Source organism: Capricornis sumatraensis, chromosome X, assembly GCF_032405125.1.
Source record: "Capricornis sumatraensis isolate serow.1 chromosome X, serow.2, whole genome shotgun sequence".
In the NCBI taxonomy this organism is placed as follows: Eukaryota; Metazoa; Chordata; class Mammalia; order Artiodactyla; family Bovidae; genus Capricornis; species Capricornis sumatraensis.
Window position 1 is genome coordinate 22,773,044 of NC_091092.1, and position 14,058 is coordinate 22,787,101.

The following is a 14,058-nucleotide window of genomic DNA, read 5'->3' on the forward strand; positions in this document are numbered from 1 at the left end:
GGAGAGAGGGAGCAGAGGGCCAATCTCCGCTCCCAGCCGCAGTTACAGTCCCCATCCCTCCAGGGCGCCCATCCCTGTGCCTTTTGTCCCAAAACCCCACCCAGATGATGTGACAGGCTCGTGGCCCAATCCCTTTCCTGGTTCCCAGGCCGACTGCTAGCACCACCCGAGCCAATGGCGGCGGCCGAGGGGCGGAGGGCCTGGCAGAAGGGGCGGGAGCGCTGGCTTTAGAACCACAGCCGCAAAGATTCCGAGCGGCAGAAGTTGTCTGAGTGCGTCGGACGGAGGCAGTTGGGCCAGATCCGGTACTCTGCGACTTTCTGTAAGTGCTCTGCAGGTACAGGAGGGCACGAGGGGAGCAGGGTCCCTGAGCGTGGGCAGGAGTGGGTCCAGAGGAGAGCATCTCCAGGAACCTCGGCGGGAACATGCCTGGCACGGGGGGCGGGGGCCTGAGAGGGAGGCTGGAGAGATTTCTGTCCCAGCCTTGGGCGCCAAAGCGACCGTTCGCAGCAGGGATGGGTGGGAGTGACCGAGTGTTCCCCATGACCGCTACCCGCTTCAGACACGTTTTCTGACGTTCACTGGGGGAGATGGTGTTTTCTCAATCGTTGCTCTTAACTTGTTGCCAACCTTGGGCTGGAGTCCTTGACGCCAACCCTTGCCCTTCTCCCCTTTACCGGCGGCGGCCCCGAAGTAGAAACCCAGCGTCTAAACTTCCCTCGATCGTCCTTCTCCAGCTACTGCCACCCTCCTCCCCCCGCCTCCGCCGGCTCTGGACTCAGGAAATCCCGGAGCCCGCCGCCTGCTACGCCTCCAGCCCCGGCTCGCCCGCCTCCGGTGACCTCTCAGGCTCACCTCGGCCCCCGGCTCCTCGGGGTGCGGTGGCCCAGGGAGAGAACGAGGCTCTGGTTGCCTGCCTTCCGCCTGCTTCCCTGGCCAGTAGCGATCGCTTAGCGATCTCCCTATGAGTAAGCACTTTTTTCCTTTCAGTAGCAGGACATCCCCATGCCGTTAGGACAGTACCTTTCCGTTCTTCACGCTCCCGATTCCTTGCCGCCCGGTCTGCTCCTTTCTCAGCTCCTCTGGCTCCGCACCCTCGAGCGCACACGGTCCCGGCGGCTCGGGAGACAGAGTCGAAAGGGACGGTGGGAGAGGGGCAACATCCCCCTTCTCCCACACAGCTGCACTTGCCAGTGTTTACTTTTCCGCACCCGCAGTACTTAGCGCCCTAATGAGAGGCGGGGGTGGGGGGGGCGGGGAACGCCGACCACCCGCGCCCTGGCTTCTCGCCAGTCCCAAAGTTGCCGCCGCCGCCGTCGCCGCTGCTGCTCCTGGCTTTAATGTGCTGGCGGCTCCGACCGCCAGGCTTCTGGGCAGAAGATCCCAGCCTGGGAGGTGGAGTGGACTTAAGGCTTTATGACACTTCCCGTACGCCACGCTTCTTGCTCCACACCCGATCTGCACGACATCCCGGTTGGTGCTCAAGGTTGAGTTTAGAATTAATTCGCCGTTTAGGAAGAGATAGACAGGATGCTGGGGGTGCCCGACTTGTTACCGGGGATGAGGGGGGGGACTGGGAAGAGAGCCTGGCAGGCCGCACAGTAGGTACCTAGGTGAAGTGAAAAACTACTGAGAAATAAGCAGATAGTCCGCTTTATTAGATGTCACAGTGTATTTGGGCACCTAAACTTGATCCTGAGGATGCAATTTAGAGCGAATTCCAACATACTGGCGGAAGCCCCACACATGCCAATTGGCATCACGTGCCCCAAGTCTCTGATGCCCCTGGGGTCATGGTCACATAACTTCTTTTGACTTTAAAACTGGAATGTAATGGCTGAAGTCCATTTTCCCAAAAATACTCGACCAAAAAGGGGAGAGGGTGTGAACTAGCCTCTACTCAAGGGAATTCTACTTGGATGTGGATGAGGGGAACACAAAGGGAATTTGGTGCTCAGATTTTATCCAGAATAAAAACAGAAGCTGTTTTTAAAATAAGGGCTTGAAATATGTTTGTGCTGGGATATATGTCTCCCCTGTGGCTCTTCAATCTAGTTATGGCTTTTCTAAATTTTAAAAATATCTTACTAATTATTTCCTGGGAAAATTGTCCTTTTATTCATGCCCTGTTTCATTCTGAAATGATTGATTTGAAGCCATATCCCATAAGATAGTGTTTAAAAAAATTAGGCTTTGTCCATGTACCTAGGTCTGGCCTATATTCCAGTTGAACTGTTCTCTATATTAGGCATCTGCTTGAAAGTGGTGGATAATCTTTTGGCTAAAATTAACCATCAGTTACTGTGGTTTGAAATTGGATCAGAAATAAGGCACAAAAACAGTGGACACTAAATTTGAGAAATAGAGCTGATTGGGTTTGTGCCTCTCAATACTTTAGCAGAATAATGAGATGCCACAGAAACAACTTCTGTAATGACCAATACCCACCCAAGTGACCCAAGTTAAGACTACTGTTGGAAAAACTTTACGGTTTTTGTGATTTAGATTATGTATTGCAGAGTACAGAAATGGGCAGCAGAACCTCTGCGGTCAAGAGTTTAAAAGCTTTACTTATTTACAAAAATGGATCTAGTTGACACATATTCAGTCTTGAAAACAACTAGGGCAGCTAAAAATGAAACTGGGAACAGTTAAGAGATTTTGGCTTTGTATGCTTTAGCCAGAAACCCTTTACGTACTGCAGCAACCTCTGAATGACTTGAGCACTCCATTTTTATGCTGTGCATGGGTTTCTGAGCCTAAAACCTAGAACAACTTTAAAGCACATAGCTCTGACTGCCAGGCTTAACCTGGCAGCACAGATTAGCTGGAAGCGGACTCAAGCTGCACCTGAGTTAATTGGGAGTTAAGGACACACTGCTAGATAGACCCCCCTAGTGGAAGTTGAGGTGATAATATAATTTTAGATTGAACTAATAAATATTTAACCTTAAAAAAGGAAAGAGTACAACTATCCAACTAGGTTAAAGTGATAGGGAGTTAAGTTCTTTTTAAAATAATATTAACTCATGTCAAAACAGGATCCTCACTAGGCTGTCTGTCCACAGTCTTTTGTCTCAGAGGTGTCCACTTGTTTAAAACTACTGACTTCATTTTTCAGTGGTATGATCTAATGAACCCAGGCTTTCATCAAAATTAGAGGATTACGAGTCTAATACTTAATTTCTATTGTTAGATCTAGAAAGTGATCAAACTCTTTGTCTGGGGTGGGAGAGCCAAATAAATTATGCTTTGCCTCCATGGGGTCGCAAAAGAGTGGGACACTCACTACTTCGCGACTAAACAACAACTTGATTTTACACAGATAATTAACACTCAGGTCGAAGGAATCCAATCTGATGGCATCATTTAGGGTCAATTGCTAAAAATGTCTAGGCTTAATACATTTTGGGTAAAAGGATTATTACAACTAGTGAGTAATATTTGGGTTGAGATTAAGTTTCTTCTACAAATGGTTACAAGTACATTAGACTTAACTGTGACTATTTATACTGGCAGAATGTCAGTATCCAGGGCACTATCAGGAGCTACATGGACATTTTTGTTGTTCTTAAGTCATGTCCGACTCTTTGCGACCCCATGGACTGTGGCAAGTCAGGCTTCCCTGTCCTTCACTGTCTCCTGGAGTTTGCTCAAATTCATGTCCACTGAGTAGATGTCTCTCCAAGGTAAACAGTGTGACTGTTACTGAAAAGAAGTGGGTGGTAGCTTCACCACAGTGTTTGAGGACTAAGGAGATTCTTTTTGGTGAAACTGACAGAGAAAAGGAAGGAAATCCACTTGCAATTTTTCCATATTCTGTTTTAGGCATTTCTGCTTGCCTATCCAAGAAATATACTGACGTAATAATATTCTTGGCACATATGATAAATTTGTGAATTTGGTACTGTGTGACTAATGTTATTTCTTTAAAATATAGACCATTTCTGTCATTCCTTATCAGAATTTATCATAATCTAGGTGGAATGTATATGCCAAACTGTTTGTTTTTGCTGTTTAGTACAGATTCCAGAAGTAGCAGATATAAAATTGAAAACAAACATCTAACATCTATCAATACATGACGACTTGGGTATCTGTTTTTGGAATCACTTTGTAATTGCTCATGCTGTTTTGGTGAAAAGTAATCTGGGGGGAAAGTTTGATGTGTGAAAATAATAAAACTCAGTTTAGAAGAAAACAGCTAGATCACATTTTGAGTCTGTATAATTATTCTAGGGAATGACATACCATATAATGTATGTTCAATGTGTTGGAGGTTTCAAAAGTTTTTTGGATACATTATACTGTTGGAAGGTCTTTTAGATACCAGTGGTCACGACTAGCTGTTTTTAGTTATGAGAGAGCTTTGGTTAAAATTATGGTCTAGAAATATTAAAAACAGTCTAATCATGAAATGTCAGTCTCAGGAAAAGATCTGATAATACTTGGGCCAACTGGTAGTTATGGAGGTGACAGTTTCCAAAATTTTAATAAGTTTAATAACATTGAATTTGCCTTATTCTTAGCACTTGAAAGACAAATATTGCTGAGTATAAACTGTTTTAGGGATGAAAAAGCATTGCTGTTAAATGAAAATTACAGTGGTAAGGGGGAAGTATGTTGGACTTCCTTCAGAAGAACTAGATTCTAGACATGGTTCTGCCACTGACTCATAATTTGACCTTGAGAAAGTCACTAAAGATTATTACATTATTATATAACATTGAGTACATACATGTGCCAGACACCACACATTTTCTCGTTTATAAACAGAGGGCATGGCTCAAGGACTTTGTTGTGTCTTTTATATAGAAATAGTATTGCTTATTTCAATTTTATTTATCGGTTGATTTGTTTACCAATTGTAATGCGACTATATTGCATGCTAAGTCGCTTCAGTCATGTCCAACTCTTTGCTACCCTATGGACTATAGGGTGCCAGGTTCTTCTGTCCATGAGATTGTCCAAGCAAGAATACTGGAGTGGTTGCCATGTACTCCTCCAGGGGATCTTCCTGACCCAGGGATTGAACCCTAGTTTCTTATGTCTCCTGCATTGGCAGGTGGGTTCTTTACCACTAGCACCACCTGAGAAGCAACTGTATTTAAGCTAAATACCTTGTTGGAAAATTGGTGACTATACAGGAAGATGATCACTGGTGGCTTACGCAGTGACTAATGTTATTTCTTTAAAATATAGACCATTTCTGTCATTCCTTATCAGAGATTTTGGCACATTAAACTTTCTGATTTTATATTATAAGAAAGCTTAATTTTTCTTAGCAGTCTGGAAATTGGTTTGATGATAAGGAGGTAGTATTGTTTACTGGAAAAAAATCCAGGGTCTTTTAATCCTCTACAGTTTGCACAGATAGGCCATCTTAAGTAAATTATGGAAGTTCTCTGTGTTCATATCTGGATTTTACTTTATTTGTAAACCATCTGTTTCTGATCTACGTATTTCACAGGGATGCTGAAAGGATAAATGAACTATGTAAGCCTTGGCTCTTCAGCAGACAGGTGCTATATAAATTCAAAGCACTGTAGTAGTATATCATAGAAGCACCAAAGTTTTAACAAGAGTTTACAGAAATAGAGTTCTCATCACTTAAGTCTTGCCACATTTTTACTTGTCTGTAATAGTCTCCAACCATCCACTTTTACAAGCTAAGGAGAAATAAAGCCAGACATAGTATAATGAAAAATAAGAGAAATGGTTGATAACAAGAGCATTAAGCCCTATACATGTAATACTTTGTTATATTTTTTCCCCTCAAATATTGTGCCAAGTATCCGTTAAAGCCATTAATGTGGTGTGGGTTTTTTTTCTTACTTTTCCCAAGCAACTATCGAGCAGTATTTTGGTGTTTATTGCTAAAGCTTACAAAGTACTTTGGCTTATCATACTTCTTTCTTAGTTTTGTGATTGCCTGCTATAGGAGGTTTTGTGTAAAATTGCGCATGAAAAATCAAATGTTTCTCTGTGTAATTGCACTCTAAATTGCATATGTGAAGTATGGAAAAGTGTATAATGAAGGAGATAATCTGTATGTTTAAGTGTCATGCCATCATTAACACAGAAAAGTGAGAAGTGAATGTAGATTTTCTTTTGAAAAACAAACCTTGGGCTAGGTAAACTTCTGAGGGGTCATTTTCAACCCCCACCCTCAAAATTGTTAACTTGGAATTAATGTTCAATGTCTGTTGTCATCTTGCCAATTACATAATGGTTCTTTAACCCTGTCATTCTTTGCATTATCATATGTTTTATTTTATTAAAATTATGTTTGATAACATTTGTTAAAATATCATTTGTGAAGTAACAGTACCTAATGAAAATGAAATAAGCAGAAAGCCCTGAGTTAAAGAACTTTTGAAATTACCTGGTATCGTGTGGCTAGTTCTGAAGAAAAGGTTCTTTTTGCTAAAATAAATTGTTTTCTTTTGTAAAATCTGATCTCATTTCTACCATCTCTAGTTTAAAAAATGGCAAATCATTTTTTGTAACCTTGTAACCTAGTCATTGAAAATAAAATTTTGATTCTCTTAAGCTGTTTTTACTTTATATGTGTATATATATTTATATAAAATATAAATACTTTCTGTAAAATAGAATTTGTGAGGACAGTAAAATAGCTTTGAATATTCATATTATTGCATTCTACCTTATATGCTCTAATTACATAGTGTTGTGCTCAGATTGACATTCTGCTATTGACACTGAATTATAATACTAATACATTGTCCTTTATAGATTAATGTAATTTTTAAGCTTTTTTTCTGTATTTATTTACTTGCTTATATGTCCCTGTTTTTGCCATTTCTTTATGTCTTTTTGACATTTTGGAGCTTGTATTTCAGTGAGGGAGAATTTCCATTTCAGACTGCTTTCTCAGAGGTAAAAGTGACAAGAGATGATTCCTTCAGTATATCCTATTGCTATAATAGTCAATAGGTATATTTAGCTAATCTGCTGGAAAAGTGTCTTAAGTAGTGTGTACTTCAGATGTTTTTAATCACTTTGCGTTGGATTAAAAAATACAAGGCCATTGTAAAAGTATTAAAAGAAAGCAAAAATTTTTATAAAGAATAAAAGTAAAGATTACTCGTAATCATGCCACTTGTTCATATTTTTTAAATCTGTTTCCTGTATAGAAAGTTAAATATTTTTAAAATTGGGATCATGTTGTATATGCAGTTTGTATCTCTTTTTTTTCACTTATTATACTGTGAAAATGTTTTCACATAATAAGATATTTTTGAAAATATTTAAAATTACTGCATGAGATTTCATAATTTTATTTCACTAATTCCAGGTTGTTGGAAATTTTTTTTCTTTCCATATGTTATAGATAATACTTCAGTGAACATCCTGGGGCAAAAAGCATTTTGTGACTCTGAGTATTTCTTTGGGATAGGTATTTAGAAGAAAAATTGCAAAGATTTTTGTTTTTAAAGATGAATTCCTTTGACAATCTTTGAAGTTTAAACACTGGCTTACCCAAAAAGAGCCTTGATTTCAAAGAACAGCACTCAGGAAAACAACAAGCCATTCTTTATATAGTGTTTTGTATGTGACTAAACTGGAGCTGGTTTAGGTAAAGTATATGTCTTAGAAATATTGTGGTTTCCTCTGATCTAGTTAGCAGGTGCAAAGCAGGATGAAGTAGAATCCTGTGGGGTGCACAATCCTAGGAAGTTCTATTTTTTGAAATGGAACTGTTAATGGGGGAAGGGAGACAGGTTTGTATTTAATTAGCCTTTAGATTTCAGATTGCTGTAAAACTCTGTTCAAGTATGGAAACCTTATTTGTGACCAGGAACTTTCAGTATCCTAAAGAAACTTTTAATCGTGAAGTTGATTAAATGGCTGTGTTTGGAGGTTCTTTTGTTTTATTAATTTATTCTTACTGAAGTATAGTTGATTTACAATGTTGTTAGCTTCTGGTGTGTAGCAAAGTGATACAATTTTATACATATGTATTCTTTTTCAGTTTCTTTTCCATTATAGGTTATTACAAGATAGTGAGTGTAGTTCCCTGTGCTATATAGTAGGTCCTTGTTTTATATTTTATATATAGCAGTATGCATATGTTAATCTCAAACTTATTCCCCCTTCCCCTTTAGTAACCATAAACTACCATATGATCCAGCAATCCCACTCCTGGGCATATATCTGGAAAAGATGAAAACTCTAATTTGGAAATATACACATACTCTGATGTTCATAGTAGCACTGTTTATCATAGCTGCTGCTGCTGCTGCTAAGCCGCTTCAGTCGTGTCCGACTCTGTGTGACCCCATAGACGGCAGCCCACCAGGCTCCGCCATCCCTGGGATTCTCCAGGCAAGAACACTGGAGTGGGTTGCCATTTCCTTCTCCAATGCATGAAAGTGAAAAGTGAAAGGGAAGTCGCTCAGTCGTGTCCGACCCTCAGCGACCCCAGGGACTGCAGCCTACCAGGCTCCTCTGTCCATGGGATTTTCCATGCAAGAGTACTGGAGTGGGGTGCCATTGCCTTCTCCATTACAATAGCTAAGAAATGGAAACAACCTAGATGTCCATTGACAGATGGATGAATATGTGCTGTGTATGTGTGTATATATGTGATGGAATATTACTCAACCATAAAAGGAATGAAATAATGTCATTTGCCACAACATGGATGGACCTAGAGACGATCATACTAAGTGAAGTAGTCAGACAGAGAAAGACGAATATCATCAAATATGTGATATCACTTATACGTGGAATCTAAAATATGATATAAATGAGCTTATTTACAAAACAGAAATAGACTCACAGACATACAAACAGCTCTGTTTGTCGAAAGGCTTTTTTTTTATCTCAGGTTGTGCAGTTGCAGCTCAGTGATACATCAATTACATCCAGACTACCACCATAATGTGAGTCACACCAATTTTTTTGACTTCCTAGCACATATAAAAGTCATGTGTACAATACTGTAGTCTATTAAGTGTGCAATAGCATTACATCTTTAAAAAGTACATAATTAAAAATATTTTATTGTTTAAAAAATACCAGTTTATCATCTGAGGCTTCAGTGTATCCTAGTAACATTGAAGATCACTGATCACCAATCACTATAACAAGTATAATGATAATGACAAATTGTGAAATATGGTGAGAGTTCCCAAAATGTGACACAAAATGAGAAAATGCTATTGGGAAAAAGATGCCAATAGATTCCTCACTTGATGCAGGCTTGCCACAAACCTTCAATTTGTAAAAAGTAAAATATCTGGAAAGTGCAATAAAATGAGGTGTGCCTGTACTTTGACACTACTCAATAAACTCAGTTATATATTTCATTCAACTTGCTTAAATAGCTAAACTGAGATCAAATAGTGGTAAAATTCCTGGTGCCATCAGTTAATTTGTGCCTAGATTCCATGTATAGTGAATCCTCCAATTAGGACACTTAACAAATATTTTGTATATTTAAATGTCTCATTGTACACTGCATCTCTCTCTCTAAACTTAACCCATGCTGCTTCATAGACCCTTCCCGGATGTTTGTTTCCTTCCCCCAGTTCATCGGTGGCACTAAGGACCATGTTGTTCTGGACATCATCTGATGACCCAGAAGTGATGTGGAAAATGTCTGACCAGACAACTCGTTCTCATCACCTCTCTTTTTTGTTCTCAGAGGTATAATGTACATGCTATATTTCATAGTCAGACTGGAGTTTAGTATAAAATGTGGGTTCCCATGGTTTTGCTGTTTTATATCTCTGTGATATTGGGGAAGTTCTGTAACTCCTCCAAACCTCAATTTTACTATCTATAAAATGGGGATGATATGACTTGTTTTAGTGTTGTCCTTAAAATTAAAGGAGAACATTTGTAAAGAAAATAGTGGGGACTTCCCTGGCGGTGCAATGGATAGGAATCCATGCTTTCACCGCTGAGAGCAGGGTTTGGATTCCTGGTCAGGGAATTAAGATCCCACAAGCCATGTGGCATGCCAATTTATAGGTCAATTAATGTTGCCTTAGGTGATCTTTATCAGGTGTCTGTAGCTACCTCTTCATTTTCCTCTGATTTACTCTTTTTCCCTTAAGTATCACCACTGAAGATAAATAAGATAGGTGTTTTTTTTGTTTGTTTTATTTAATGGTATTGTGAAAATATGACTTCCTAATGCTTTGCATTACACATGTAGAGGATTTTAACAATGTTCCAGGTTGAAGAAGCCTCTTGACTTAGCTACAAACCCTTTTACCATTTGCCTTTTTATGAGGATATGCAATCCAGCAGCCTAAATTCACCCTCAAATGAAAATTGGAAATGATACTCTTTTAATATATTACAGACACCACTATAAACTCATTGCTACTAACAAATTTAGCTTAGATCAGGATGGAAGGTAATAGGTAATGTTGATGTTTATTTTGGAGGGTAGGAAAAAAAAGCTTCAAGTTCTTAAGTGTTTGTTTCTACAATAGTAGAAATAGTATAAACATGAGTGTTTAAAAGTTTGCCTTTGAAAAATAGGAGAAAAGAGAAATTAAATTAGTCAAAACTTAAAATGCTGGGGAAGGCAGAGAGTTATAAATTAAATCAGAATCTTAGTCATGGGTGAATCCAAAACATATTCATTTTAAATTTACGATGCCTATTATTTCCTCTAGTGGAAGTTTTCAAAAGCTAAAACCAGGAAATGATGAAGGACATTGACACATTCAACAAATATTTTGAGCAGTTTGTGGCTCTCCAGTTTAAAGCTACAGTTGAATAGCTTTTGTAAGTGGTTATGAATAATTAAAAATTTATATTTTGTCTTATAATAATTAAAAAACAATATAGCCAAATTAATATTAAGTATAGATAGCGAAAAAGTAATACTGATAGAATAACATGTATAAAGATATAAGCCAACCCATACATTTGGTATCTTTTCCTAAATCAAAGTTTTCTGGCATTAGTTGCCCCCCCTCCTGAAATGAAAGCAAACTAGAATATATTTATAGGAGCAAGCAGATCATGGCAAACTTCCCTATCTAGAGAGGGTTTGTGTAAAGATGAAGGGAATATTGCTATGTCAAGTACTTCGAAATGTGTAAGGATTATATAAAAGCAGGCCTATAAGGCATTTACAAAGAGATGTAAAACTCAGGGAAACTTTAAAATATGCCCAGAGTTCTAAGGTATATATTGCCGATAGTACAAACTACAGATGGAGTAAGAGTTAGCCAAATATAGTAACATGGACAATGCCTTAATTAGTCTCTTTGTGGAATTCTTTCATCATTCAACTAAAATAAGTTTAATGAAAGCTGCTAAGTGCTAGGGCTACAAAGATGGTAAGATACTCCTGCAGTCTAGAAGAAAAGACATAATACTGGATTTCATAAAACCTAAAAATATTCTTACATGTAGAGAAGGAACTTAAATATGGCCTTTTTTCTCAACATAAAATAATTTCTAAATTTAAACCTTGTGTGAACAAAGACATTCATGTATAACCCAATATAATCAAATCTAAACTAAGAACAAATCAAGTTTAAACATTGTTATTTCTTTGCAATAATTATTGCATCCTAGAAAAAGTGCCCACCATGAGTTAATTTTACTTAAATAGAACATTGCTCAGCCTATAAATGAAGGTCAGCAGACACCAGTGTCTTGGAATAAAATAGCCCTTTGGCAAGAAAGTGAGCCACTCCCCATTTAGTTTTTACAAAAATAAAATTCTTTCCAGCTTTACTAAATTGTAGATGTTGTGCACAGCATGTACTTCTGCAGTAGTTGGTTCTGCAGCTGTGGAAATATCCATGTATGCAGAAGCCTTAAAAAACATTGATTCGCCATTACTTCCACATGCAGCTCTCATACTTTCTATAGTACAGCATTCTGTTAAGTTTTATCTGAGTCAAGGATAATAGCCAGTAACTACAAGTAGAATGGGGCTTCCTTGGTGTCCTAGCTGATAAAGAATCCACCTACAATGCTGGAGACCTGGGTTTGATCCTGGGTCGGGAAAAGGTGTAGCAGACGCTTACTCCCAAAGCAGAGACATTACTTTGCCAACAAAGGTCCGTCTAGTCAAGGCAATGGTTTTTCCTGTGGTCATGTATGCATGTGAAAGTTGGACTATGAAGAAGGCTGAGGGCCAAAGAATTTATGCTTTTGAATTGTGGTGTTGGAGAAGACTCTTGAGAGTCCCTTGGACTGCAAGGAGATCCAACCAGTCCATTCTAAAGGAGATCAGCCCTGGGATTTCTTTGGAAGGAATGATGCTAAAGCTGAAACTCCAGTACTTTGGCCACCTCATGTGAAGAGTTGACTCATTGGAAAAGACTCTGATGCTGGGAGGGATTGGGGGCAGAAAGAAAAGGGGACGACAGAGGATGAGATGGCTGGATGGCATCACTGACTCGATGGATGTGAGTTTGAGTGAACTCCGGGAGTTGGTGATGGACAGGGAGGCCTGGCGTGCTGCAATTCATGGGGTCACAGAGAGTCGGACACGACTGAGCGACTGAACTGAATTGAATGGGCTACAGTGCATGGGGTCGGAAAGAGTCAATGCAGCTGAGCAGAGCACGTGTGCACAGGTATAAAATTGTTAGTGACTCAGTCATGTCTGACTTTTTGCGACACCATGGACTGTAGCCTGCCAGGCTCCTCTGTCCATGGAATTCTTCAGGCAAGAATACTGGAATGGGTAGCCATTTCCTTCTCTAGGGAGTCTTCCCGGCCCAGGGATTGAACCTGGGTCTCCTGCATTTGCAGGCAGATTCTTTATCATCTGAGCCACCATGGAAGCCCTATACACAGGTATAACCGACACCTTCATTTTCTGCCTTGAACTTCTTGATTGTCCCAGACTTTGAAATGACCCAGGATTCCAAATGTGGTCATTGTTCTGTTTGATGGGAGAGAATCAAATGGATGCAGTATATCTGGATGTACTATGTCCTGTGTATATGGTTTGCTTCAAAGATAGCACGAAATTCCTGCCGTATACAATGGAAAACACTGTTCTTCTAGGGAGAAAGGAAAATAAACCCATTCTCCTGATTCTTTCACAGAACACCCGGCACATAGCAGGTCTCCATAAATACATTTGAAAGAGGACTTTGCTAATAAAGATTAAATTGTGAAAACCTAATCAGCAAATTGATAGCTTATGAATCGTAATTGAATAAAATACATCATGATGTGAACCTATCAGAAGACTAAGCAAAGGGCTTCTTTGGTTTTCTTCCTCTCACTTGTTTTAATTGGTCAGGAATGAATGTTACAGATAGCACTTTCATTATGAGAACTGCTTAACTTTAGGATCAAAAAGGAAATTGTGACATATTAATATTTTTCATTTTTAAAGCAGTTTTATTGAGATAGAATTCACATTCTCTACCACTCATGTAAACTGTATAGTTGAGTGGATTTTAGTATATACACAGATGTGTATGACCATCACCAATTTTTGAATCTTCTCGTCACCTCAGAAAGAAACCCCATACTTTTAAGCTATCCCTCTCCCCAGCCACCTATCTCTCCAACCCCAAGCAGTCATTAATCTACTTTCTGTCTCTACAGGTTTCCCAGTTCTGGACTTTCATATATAAATGGAACATGTAGTCTTTTTTGACTGACTTCTTTCACCTAGAATATTGTTTTCAAGGTTCATTGAAGTTGTAGCATGTATCAACATTTCATTCCTTTTTATGACTGAATAATAGTCCATTGTATGGATATATGACATCTTGTTTATTTGTTCATCCATTGATAAGACATTTGGGTTGTTTCCACTGTTTGGCTGTTATGAATAATGGGACATATTAATATTAAATGTCTAACTACAGGTCAGCTAATGGATTAGAAGTGGTACTGACAGATAATATTTCATGTATCACTACTCTGCTGTTAATGCACATCCTTGCTTTCACTCTGAGCAGTACTGATTTCTATATCTAAGTGAAGCTATTTTTTCCTGTTTCCTGAAGCTTAGTAGCTTATTATCAACTTGTTTCCAATACTAACTTTTTCCTTAATATTTTTACTTGAATAACAGAAAATCTGTGA

The 14,058-nt window shown here is 39.0% G+C and overlaps 1 protein-coding gene across 3 annotated transcripts in view; it reads left to right on the top strand.

Moving 5' to 3' along the window:
- Window positions 1–243: 243 nt before the first annotated feature.
- PLS3 (plastin 3) overlaps window positions 244–14,058 on the top strand; it is a 100,441-nt gene continuing 86,626 nt past the window's right edge. For 2 of the 3 annotated variants that reach the window (XM_068963075.1, XM_068963073.1), the window contains exon 1: window positions 253–322. The gene's annotated coding sequence lies outside the window, so the exon portion shown is untranslated. Of the gene's footprint in view, window positions 323–14,058 lie in introns of all 3 variants that reach the window. The other variant, XM_068963074.1, reaches the window with a different exon arrangement.